General features: G+C 57.6%; 1 non-coding gene across 1 annotated transcript in view; it reads left to right on the top strand.

The window, feature by feature from the left end:
* Positions 1 to 11,593: 11,593 nt before the first annotated feature.
* The window catches only part of LOC143154421 (small subunit ribosomal RNA), a 1,924-nt gene continuing 1,857 nt past the window's right edge, over positions 11,594 to 11,660 (top strand). Inside the window, exon 1 of the ribosomal RNA XR_012994077.1 lies at positions 11,594 to 11,660. This exon is cut by the window's right edge and continues 1,857 nt beyond it. This is a non-coding gene — a ribosomal RNA (small subunit ribosomal RNA).

The following is an 11,660-nucleotide window of genomic DNA, read 5'->3' as shown; positions in this document are numbered from 1 at the left end:
CTGGGACTTTGAAACTTTCGCCACGTATCGAACAGTTCTTCTCTATTATCTCGAGAACGGACACGACGACCGTACACTTTGAGCACACAGCAGCGTGTTTTAGCATGCCAGCTACACGGTGGTGTGCCTAACGTGTGGATAGCTCGAGATTTTCGTTCCGGACCGATGTGACCGGGAAGCATCACGCCGCTGGGACTTTGAAACTTTCGGCACGTATCGAACAGTTCTTCTCTATTATCTCGAGAACGGACACGACGACCGTACACTTTGAGCACACAGCAGCGTGTTTTAGCATGCCAGCTACACGGTGGTGTGCCTAACGTGTGGATAGCTCGAAATTTTCGTTCCGGACCGATGTGACCGGGAAGCAACACGCCGCTGGGACTTTGAAACTTTCGGCACGTATCGAACAGTTCTTCTCTATTATCTCGAGAACGGACACGACGACCGTACACTTTGAGCACACAGCAGCGTGTTTTAGCATGCCAGCTACACGGTGGTGTGCCTAACGTGTGGATAGCTCGAAATTTTCGTTCCGGACCGATGTGACCGGGAAGCAACACGCCGCTGGGACTTTGAAACTTTCGCCACGTATCGAACAGTTCTTCTCTATTATCTCGAGAACGGACACGACGACCGTACACTTTGAGCACACAGCAGCGTGTTTTAGCATGCCAGCTACACGGTGGTGTGCCTAACGTGTGGATAGCTCGAGATTTTCGTTCCGGACCGATGTGACCGGGAAGCATCACGCCGCTGGGACTTTGAAACTTTCGGCACGTATCGAACAGTTCTTCTCTATTATCTCGAGAACGGACACGACGACCGTACACTTTGAGCACACAGCAGCGTGTTTTAGCATGCCAGCTACACGGTGGTGTGCCTAACGTGTGGATAGCTCGAAATTTTCGTTCCGGACCGATGTGACCGGGAAGCAACACGCCGCTGGGACTTTGAAACTTTCGGCACGTATCGAACAGTTCTTCTCTATTATCTCGAGAACGGACACGACGACCGTACACTTTGAGCACACAGCAGCGTGTTTTAGCATGCCAGCTACACGGTGGTGTGCCTAACGTGTGGATAGCTCGAAATTTTCGTTCCGGACCGATGTGACCGGGAAGCAACACGCCGCTGGGACTTTGAAACTTTCGGCACGTATCGAACAGTTCTTCTCTATTATCTCGAGAACGGACACGACGACCGTACACTTTGAGCACACAGCAGCGTGTTTTAGCATGCCAGCTACACGGTGGTGTGCCTAACGTGTGGATAGCTCGAGATTTTCGTTCCGGACCGATGTGACCGGGAAGCATCACGCCGCTGGGACTTTGAAACTTTCGGCACGTATCGAACAGTTCTTCTCTATTATCTCGAGAACGGACACGACGACCGTACACTTTGAGCACACAGCAGCGTGTTTTAGCATGCCAGCTACACGGTGGTGTGCCTAACGTGTGGATAGCTCGAGATTTTCGTTCCGGACCGATGTGACCGGGAAGCATCACGCCGCTGGGACTTTGAAACTTTCGGCACGTATCGAACAGTTCTTCTCTATTATCTCGAGAACGGACACGACGACCGTACACTTTGAGCACACAGCAGCGTGTTTTAGCATGCCAGCTACACGGTGGTGTGCCTAACGTGTGGATAGCTCGAAATTTTCGTTCCGGACCGATGTGACCGGGAAGCAACACGCCGCTGGGACTTTGAAACTTTCGGCACGTATCGAACAGTTCTTCTCTATTATCTCGAGAACGGACACGACGACCGTACACTTTGAGCACACAGCAGCGTGTTTTAGCATGCCAGCTACACGGTGGTGTGCCTAACGTGTGGATAGCTCGAGATTTTCGTTCCGGACCGATGTGACCGGGAAGCATCACGCCGCTGGGACTTTGAAACTTTCGGCACGTATCGAACAGTTCTTCTCTATTATCTCGAGAACGGACACGACGACCGTACACTTTGAGCACACAGCAGCGTGTTTTAGCATGCCAGCTACACGGTGGTGTGCCTAACGTGTGGATAGCTCGAAATTTTCGTTCCGGACCGATGTGACCGGGAAGCAACACGCCGCTGGGACTTTGAAACTTTCGGCACGTATCGAACAGTTCTTCCCTATTATCTCGAGAACGGACCCGACGACCGTACACTTTGAGCACACAGCAGCGTGTTTTAGCATGCCAGCTACACGGTGGTGTGCCTAACGTGTGGATAGCTCGAAATTTTCGTTCCGGACCGATGTGACCGGGAAGCAACACGCCGCTGGGACTTTGAAACTTTCGGCACGTATCGAACAGTTCTTCTCTATTATCTCGAGAACGGACACGACGACCGTACACTTTGAGCACACAGCAGCGTGTTTTAGCATGCCAGCTACACGGTGGTGTGCCTAACGTGTGGATAGCTCGAAATTTTCGTTCCGGACCGATGTGACCGGGAAGCAACACGCCGCTGGGACTTTGAAACTTTCGGCACGTATCGAACAGTTCTTCTCTATTATCTCGAGAACGGACACGACGACCGTACACTTTGAGCACACAGCAGCGTGTTTTAGCATGCCAGCTACACGGTGGTGTGCCTAACGTGTGGATAGCTCGAGATTTTCGTTCCGGACCGATGTGACCGGGAAGCATCACGCCGCTGGGACTTTGAAACTTTCGGCACGTATCGAACAGTTCTTCTCTATTATCTCGAGAACGGACACGACGACCGTACACTTTGAGCACACAGCAGCGTGTTTTAGCATGCCAGCTACACGGTGGTGTGCCTAACGTGTGGATAGCTCGAAATTTTCGTTCCGGACCGATGTGACCGGGAAGCAACACGCCGCTGGGACTTTGAAACTTTCGGCACGTATCGAACAGTTCTTCTCTATTATCTCGAGAACGGACACGACGACCGTACACTTTGAGCACACAGCAGCGTGTTTTAGCATGCCAGCTACACGGTGGTGTGCCTAACGTGTGGATAGCTCGAGATTTTCGTTCCGGACCGATGTGACCGGGAAGCATCACGCCGCTGGGACTTTGAAACTTTCGGCACGTATCGAACAGTTCTTCTCTATTATCTCGAGAACGGACACGACGACCGTACACTTTGAGCACACAGCAGCGTGTTTTAGCATGCCAGCTACACGGTGGTGTGCCTAACGTGTGGATAGCTCGAAATTTTCGTTCCGGACCGATGTGACCGGGAAGCAACACGCCGCTGGGACTTTGAAACTTTCGGCACGTATCGAACAGTTCTTCTCTATTATCTCGAGAACGGACACGACGACCGTACACTTTGAGCACACAGCAGCGTGTTTTAGCATGCCAGCTACACGGTGGTGTGCCTAACGTGTGGATAGCTCGAGATTTTCGTTCCGGACCGATGTGACCGGGAAGCATCACGCCGCTGGGACTTTGAAACTTTCGGCACGTATCGAACAGTTCTTCTCTATTATCTCGAGAACGGACACGACGACCGTACACTTTGAGCACACAGCAGCGTGTTTTAGCATGCCAGCTACACGGTGGTGTGCCTAACGTGTGGATAGCTCGAAATTTTCGTTCCGGACCGATGTGACCGGGAAGCAACACGCCGCTGGGACTTTGAAACTTTCGGCACGTATCGAACAGTTCTTCTCTATTATCTCGAGAACGGACACGACGACCGTACACTTTGAGCACACAGCAGCGTGTTTTAGCATGCCAGCTACACGGTGGTGTGCCTAACGTGTGGATAGCTCGAAATTTTCGTTCCGGACCGATGTGACCGGGAAGCAACACGCCGCTGGGACTTTGAAACTTTCGGCACGTATCGAACAGTTCTTCTCTATTATCTCGAGAACGGACACGACGACCGTACACTTTGAGCACACAGCAGCGTGTTTTAGCATGCCAGCTACACGGTGGTGTGCCTAACGTGTGGATAGCTCGAGATTTTCGTTCCGGACCGATGTGACCGGGAAGCATCACGCCGCTGGGACTTTGAAACTTTCGGCACGTATCGAACAGTTCTTCTCTATTATCTCGAGAACGGACACGACGACCGTACACTTTGAGCACACAGCAGCGTGTTTTAGCATGCCAGCTACACGGTGGTGTGCCTAACGTGTGGATAGCTCGAAATTTTCGTTCCGGACCGATGTGACCGGGAAGCAACACGCCGCTGGGACTTTGAAACTTTCGGCACGTATCGAACAGTTCTTCTCTATTATCTCGAGAACGGACACGACGACCGTACACTTTGAGCACACAGCAGCGTGTTTTAGCATGCCAGCTACACGGTGGTGTGCCTAACGTGTGGATAGCTCGAGATTTTCGTTCCGGACCGATGTGACCGGGAAGCATCACGCCGCTGGGACTTTGAAACTTTCGGCACGTATCGAACAGTTCTTCTCTATTATCTCGAGAACGGACACGACGACCGTACACTTTGAGCACACAGCAGCGTGTTTTAGCATGCCAGCTACACGGTGGTGTGCCTAACGTGTGGATAGCTCGAAATTTTCGTTCCGGACCGATGTGACCGGGAAGCAACACGCCGCTGGGACTTTGAAACTTTCGGCACGTATCGAACAGTTCTTCCCTATTATCTCGAGAACGGACCCGACGACCGTACACTTTGAGCACACAGCAGCGTGTTTTAGCATGCCAGCTACACGGTGGTGTGCCTAACGTGTGGATAGCTCGAAATTTTCGTTCCGGACCGATGTGACCGGGAAGCAACACGCCGCTGGGACTTTGAAACTTTCGGCACGTATCGAACAGTTCTTCTCTATTATCTCGAGAACGGACACGACGACCGTACACTTTGAGCACACAGCAGCGTGTTTTAGCATGCCAGCTACACGGTGGTGTGCCTAACGTGTGGATAGCTCGAAATTTTCGTTCCGGACCGATGTGACCGGGAAGCAACACGCCGCTGGGACTTTGAAACTTTCGGCACGTATCGAACAGTTCTTCTCTATTATCTCGAGAACGGACACGACGACCGTACACTTTGAGCACACAGCAGCGTGTTTTAGCATGCCAGCTACACGGTGGTGTGCCTAACGTGTGGATAGCTCGAAATTTTCGTTCCGGACCGATGTGACCGGGAAGCAACACGCCGCTGGGACTTTGAAACTTTCGGCACGTATCGAACAGTTCTTCTCTATTATCTCGAGAACGGACACGACGACCGTACACTTTGAGCACACAGCAGCGTGTTTTAGCATGCCAGCTACACGGTGGTGTGCCTAACGTGTGGATAGCTCGAAATTTTCGTTCCGGACCGATGTGACCGGGAAGCAACACGCCGCTGGGACTTTGAAACTTTCGGCACGTATCGAACAGTTCTTCTCTATTATCTCGAGAACGGACACGACGACCGTACACTTTGAGCACACAGCAGCGTGTTTTAGCATGCCAGCTACACGGTGGTGTGCCTAACGTGTGGATAGCTCGAGATTTTCGTTCCGGACCGATGTGACCGGGAAGCATCACGCCGCTGGGACTTTGAAACTTTCGGCACGTATCGAACAGTTCTTCTCTATTATCTCGAGAACGGACACGACGACCGTACACTTTGAGCACACAGCAGCGTGTTTTAGCATGCCAGCTACACGGTGGTGTGCCTAACGTGTGGATAGCTCGAAATTTTCGTTCCGGACCGATGTGACCGGGAAGCAACACGCCGCTGGGACTTTGAAACTTTCGGCACGTATCGAACAGTTCTTCCCTATTATCTCGAGAACGGACCCGACGACCGTACACTTTGAGCACACAGCAGCGTGTTTTAGCATGCCAGCTACACGGTGGTGTGCCTAACGTGTGGATAGCTCGAAATTTTCGTTCCGGACCGATGTGACCGGGAAGCAACACGCCGCTGGGACTTTTTTTTTTTTTTTTTTTTTTTTTTTTTTTTTAACGTGGGGGAAATCTTCGAAAGACCCCCCCGCCGCCTGGGGAGGGGCGGGGGGAGTGTGGGATTCCCCGCGCCCGGAAGGAAACCCATCGGGCGCGGGACCTACCCACTAAAACCCACCACGGTGGCCATCCTCGCACTATGCAGGGGGAGCACCTGGGACCGAAGACATCATAACATCAGGTGCTCCCCCGTGCAGGGCTCTCGCGCCCGTGTCCTCCCGTTCCAGGGAAGGGAGGGGGTACTTCACCCTCCCTTCCCTGTTTTCTCCTCGGCGCTCTGGCGCCCGACGTCGGAGCAGGGCCACACTGCTCCGACGTCCCACTCCCGGGGGCCGCCCGAGGGCGGCCGCGAGTCCCACACTCGCGACCGCCCACGGCCCCCATAGCCGCGCCGGGGGCACGGCCCTGGGACCGTGCCGTCGGCGCGGCCGCACCCCGGCTCGTACGCTCCCGAGGGCGGCTCTGGCCTCTCCGCCCTCGAGAGCGTCGCCGTCCCTTACTCTACCCACCCCTCAGACGACGGGCGGTGGCACGAGCCTCAAGGGCTACGCACCCCCGCCCGCCGCTCTCAGGGTGGCCTCCCCGGCCCTTCCGGAGGCCCACCCGCCCCCGGCCTCGGACGGGGCCTCGCTCGCGGTCTCCCGCTCTCGCGAATGCGGCTCGCGGCCTCCTTCTGCGAGATTACCTCCTCGCAGAAGGAGGCCACGGCCCGCCACTTCGTCTCGCTGCCGAGCATGGCCTGTACCACGCCCGGCAGCGATAGGTCCGCCCCAATCACGGCCGTGAGGACACGGCGCTCCACCCCCCAGGCCGGACACACCTCGAGGGTGTGTTGCGCCGTGTCCTCGTCCGCTGGACAGTGCCAGCAGCGCGCCGCCTCTTCCACACCGATCCGGCACAGGTACTGACCGAAGCATCCGTGCCCGGACAGCACCTGCACCAACCGGTAGGTGAGTGAGCCGAAGCGCCTACCCAGCCACTCAAACAGGACCGGCCGGATAGCCCGGACAGTCCTCTGGCCGAACAACGGCTCGGCCAGCCGCTGCTGCCAAAGCTGCAGCATGGACTCCCGGGCCTGGCGCCTCAGGGCCTCCACCTCGCATCCCGCCAGGACCACCCCATCCTCGCGGGCGCGCATGCGGCCCTCGTAGAAAGCCGCATGCGCGCCCGCGATCAAGTCCGCCGGGGGTAGCCCTGACAGGACGCTCGCCGCCTCATACGAAACGGTCCGGTACCCCCGGGCGATCCGCAATGCAAGCCGCCTTTGAACCCGGCGCAGCAATACCTTGCTGCGCCGGGAGGCGGCCAGGTCGCCCGCCCAAACGGGGGCCCCGTATAGGGCCACCGAGTGGACCATTCCCGCGTAGAGGCGGCGAACCCGGTCACTCGGGCCCCGCAGGTTGGGGAGGATACGGCCCAAAGCGCCAACTATCCCCTCCAACCGCGGGGCCAGGGCCCGGAAATGACCCTCGAAGCGCCAGTGGCTGTCGAGGCGAAGTCCCAGATATTTCATCTGAGACCTCACCTCGACGTCTGTCTCACCCACCCGGATCAGGGGGGGAGGCGGCTCTCCCCGGGGTCTATACATCCCGAGTACCTCGGTTTTGTGGAGAGCCACCTCCAAACCGATCCCCCTGATCCGGGAGACGACGCGCCGGGCACCGTCCTCGGCGGCCCGAACAGCCCCCCTCCAGTCCCCCCCGACGGCCAACAACAAGGTGTCGTCCGCGTAGCACGTCAGACTGACGCCGTCGGGGAGGTCTTCGGCCCGCAGGACGGTGTCGTACCCGAGGTTCCACAGCAGGGGTCCTAACACCGACCCCTGCGGAACCCCGGAGTACACCGCTCTCCTCTCCGTCCCGCACCGGCCCGGATACTCGATCCACCTGTCGCGGAGGTAGTCCTCGACGACTGCCCTAAGGTAGGCGGGGACTCGATGTTCCTCAAGCCCCCGCCTAATCGCCTCCCAGGGTAGGGTGTTAAACGCATTGGCGATGTCCAAGGACACCGCCAATGCCACCCCACCCCGGGAGACCGCCGAGGCCGAGAGGGACCGGACGCGTCGAATCGCGTCGATCGTCGACCGGCCCTCCCGGAACCCGAACTGGCACTCCGCCAGCCCGGGCCCTCCCCGCGACAGGTGCCCGACGATGCGGGCCGCCACGACTCTTTCCAGGAGCTTGCCCACATCGTCGAGCAGGCAAATCGGCCGGTACGCGGACGGAGAGTCCGCGGGCCTACCCTCTTTCCGGAGGAGGACCATTCGGGCCACCTTCCATGCGGGGGGGAATCGCCCGGCCTCCAGGCAGCGGTCGAATAGCTCCCGGAGGCCGTCACCCAGGACGTCCGCGGCCAAGACCAAGACTCGGCCGGGCACTCCCGAAGGACCCGGGGCAGTATCCTTCGCCCCGAGTCTTCGGATGGCCGCGGCTAGCTCCCCAGCCGAGACCCCCAGCTCCGCGGACCAGGTGGTCGGGTCCGCAGAGGGACGTGGCCCGCTCTCCCCCACGATCGGGAAGAGCGTGTCGACCACGTCCCTCAAGAGCTGGGGGTCGAGACCCTCGGTGATCGGGGGCGCCCATGGCCGGAGTTTATTCAGAACTATCCGGTATGGGCGCCCCCATGGATCCCGCTCGAGGGTCTCGAGGAGCTCCTTCCAGCTCTGGGCCTTGGCCCGTTTGATGGCGACCTGCAGAGCCCTCTTTCCCGCGCGATAGGACTCGTACAGTTCCGCCGCCCTAGCCCGCGCGCCGTCGTCGCCGTTCCGTCCGGCCCGACGACGCGCGCGGGTGTACTGGCGTCGGGCCCGGACGCATGCTTTCCGCAATTCCCCGATTTCGCCCGACCACCAGTACACCGCCCGACGAGGAGACCGCGGCCCGGCCCGGGGACGCCGCTGGGACTTTGAAACTTTCGGCACGTATCGAACAGTTCTTCTCTATTATCTCGAGAACGGACACGACGACCGTACACTTTGAGCACACAGCAGCGTGTTTTAGCATGCCAGCTACACGGTGGTGTGCCTAACGTGTGGATAGCTCGAAATTTTCGTTCCGGACCGATGTGACCGGGAAGCAACACGCCGCTGGGACTTTTTTTTTTTTTTTTTTTTTTTTTTTTTTTTTAACGTGGGGGAAATCTTCGAAAGACCCCCCCGCCGCCTGGGGAGGGGCGGGGGGAGTGTGGGATTCCCCGCGCCCGGAAGGAAACCCATCGGGCGAGGGACCTACCCACTAAAACCCACCACGGTGGCCATCCTCGCACTATGCAGGGGGAGCACCTGGGACCGAAGACATCATAACATCAGGTGCTCCCCCGTGCAGGGCTCTCGCGCCCGTGTCCTCCCGTTCCAGGGAAGGGAGGGGGTACTTCACCCTCCCTTCCCTGTTTTCTCCTCGGCGCTCTGGCGCCCGACGTCGGAGCAGGGCCACACTGCTCCGACGTCCCACTCCCGGGGGCCGCCCGAGGGCGGCCGCGAGTCCCACACTCGCGACCGCCCACGGCCCCCATAGCCGCGCCGGGGGCACGGCCCTGGGACCGTGCCGTCGGCGCGGCCGCACCCCGGCTCGTACGCTCCCGAGGGCGGCTCTGGCCTCTCCGCCCTCGAGAGCGTCGCCGTCCCTTACTCTACCCACCCCTCAGACGACGGGCGGTGGCACGAGCCTCAAGGGCTACGCACCCCCGCCCGCCGCTCTCAGGGTGGCCTCCCCGGCCCTTCCGGAGGCCCACCCGCCCCCGGCCTCGGACGGGGCCTCGCTCGCGGTCTCCCGCTCTCGCGAATGCGGCTCGCGGCCTCCTTCTGCGAGATTACCTCCTCGCAGAAGGAGGCCACGGCCCGCCACTTCGTCTCGCTGCCGAGCATGGCCTGTACCACGCCCGGCAGCGATAGGTCCGCCCCAATCACGGCCGTGAGGACACGGCGCTCCACCCCCCAGGCCGGACACACCTCGAGGGTGTGTTGCGCCGTGTCCTCGTCCGCTGGACAGTGCCAGCAGCGCGCCGCCTCTTCCACACCGATCCGGCACAGGTACTGACCGAAGCATCCGTGCCCGGACAGCACCTGCACCAACCGGTAGGTGAGTGAGCCGAAGCGCCTACCCAGCCACTCAAACAGGACCGGCCGGATAGCCCGGACAGTCCTCTGGCCGAACAACGGCTCGGCCAGCCGCTGCTGCCAAAGCTGCAGCATGGACTCCCGGGCCTGGCGCCTCAGGGCCTCTACCTCGCATCCCGCCAGGACCACCCCATCCTCGCGGGCGCGCATGCGGCCCTCGTAGAAAGCCGCATGCGCGCCCGCGATCAAGTCCGCCGGGGGTGCCGCTGGGACTTTGAAACTTTCGGCACGTATCGAGCAGTTCTTCTCTATTATCTCGAGAACGGACACGACGACCGTACACTTTGAGCACACAGCAGCGTGTTTTAGCATGCCAGCTACACGGTGGTGTGCCTAACGTGTGGATAGCTCGAAATTTTCGTTCCGGACCGATGTGACCGGGAGGCAATACGGCCCTGAAATTATTAAATATTTGTATTTATTCGTCCTGTGGTATGCTACTAACATATATGTTTCATTTATTCTTTGTTCGATTGGTCGTAGTGCGCTGTATCGTGATTTGTTCGGAATGTGGTTTTCCGTCTAAGTTCCAGCGGGTCGCCCGGGCGGTCTGTCGTTGCGGCGGTTTTCCCCCGTAAGCGCGCGTGCTGTGGACCGTGCGTCGCCGGCGTCCCGGCCGGCCGTTCGGTACCTATAAGAGACCGAACGGTACGGGCGGCCGGTCGAGGCAGCGTCGGGCGCTTGGCTATTCTTCGACCTCGGTCGAGAAGCAGTCATCGCTCCTTGAGATTTTCTCAACTGTTTTCGCACCGTGTTTCGTTCCGCTACTATTTCTCTATACAGCAGTGCCACGAGTCGGTGTCTTTGACCGAATGGCTCTTATGTGGTATACGCGTCAAAGCGACGCTGATAGACTTTTATACACGAACGTGTATAATCGTACTTTACTATGCATCAACTCTTACAGTCCGAGCGATTGTATAAATTGTTTTAAACTAAAATTGTCGGCTCCTCTCCGTCGAGAGAGGGCATTTGGGACGACACGAGCAAAGATTGAAATACGGGTGTCTGAGATCGATGAAACCGGCGTTCGTACGTACTTTCTCGATATGAATAGTAACGATAGGCGCTTTCTCGAAAAGACCGGCATGACACTTGTCCGCGCTTTCTCGACCATGCGTCGATGATGCCCAGCGTGTAGTATCCGTGCCTAAACGATGGATGCCTAGCGCTAGAGGTACTTGCACGAAGGTAGTGCGCTGCGAACGAATCGTGTTTTGTCGATTGTGGGATACTATTTTAAGTCTCTAAGGGAGAAAAGGAAAAGAGAATTGTGATGGATCTTAAAATTTCTTTGAATTGTGAAGATGTAGAGTAACGGAGGGAACTATCTCAGTCAGTGGTAAAGGAGTGTTCCGAAAATTTTAAAGTTGCATATTTAAAAACTTAAGCTGGAAATATGCATGCAAAGCGTAACGAAATATATGAAAATGCATTTTATGAAGTTGTGTTATATAAATGCAAACAGTTTGGTGGAACTGTAAGGAAGGAAGGAGAGGAGAAGTAAAGTCGACCGACCGGTCTCTGAGCGAACCGGCGGCGGCGATATGAAAAGATCACGAGAGAGACTTTCCGAAGCTCCCTGGTTGATCCTGCCAGTAGTCATATGCTTGTCTCAAAGATTAAGCCATGCATGTCTCAGTACA

This window comes from Ptiloglossa arizonensis, unplaced genomic scaffold (genome assembly GCF_051014685.1).
Source record: "Ptiloglossa arizonensis isolate GNS036 unplaced genomic scaffold, iyPtiAriz1_principal scaffold0020, whole genome shotgun sequence".
Classification (NCBI taxonomy): Eukaryota; Metazoa; Arthropoda; class Insecta; order Hymenoptera; family Colletidae; genus Ptiloglossa; species Ptiloglossa arizonensis.
Note: the sequence above shows the minus strand (reverse complement) of the source record. Positions and strands in the feature narration are given on the sequence as shown.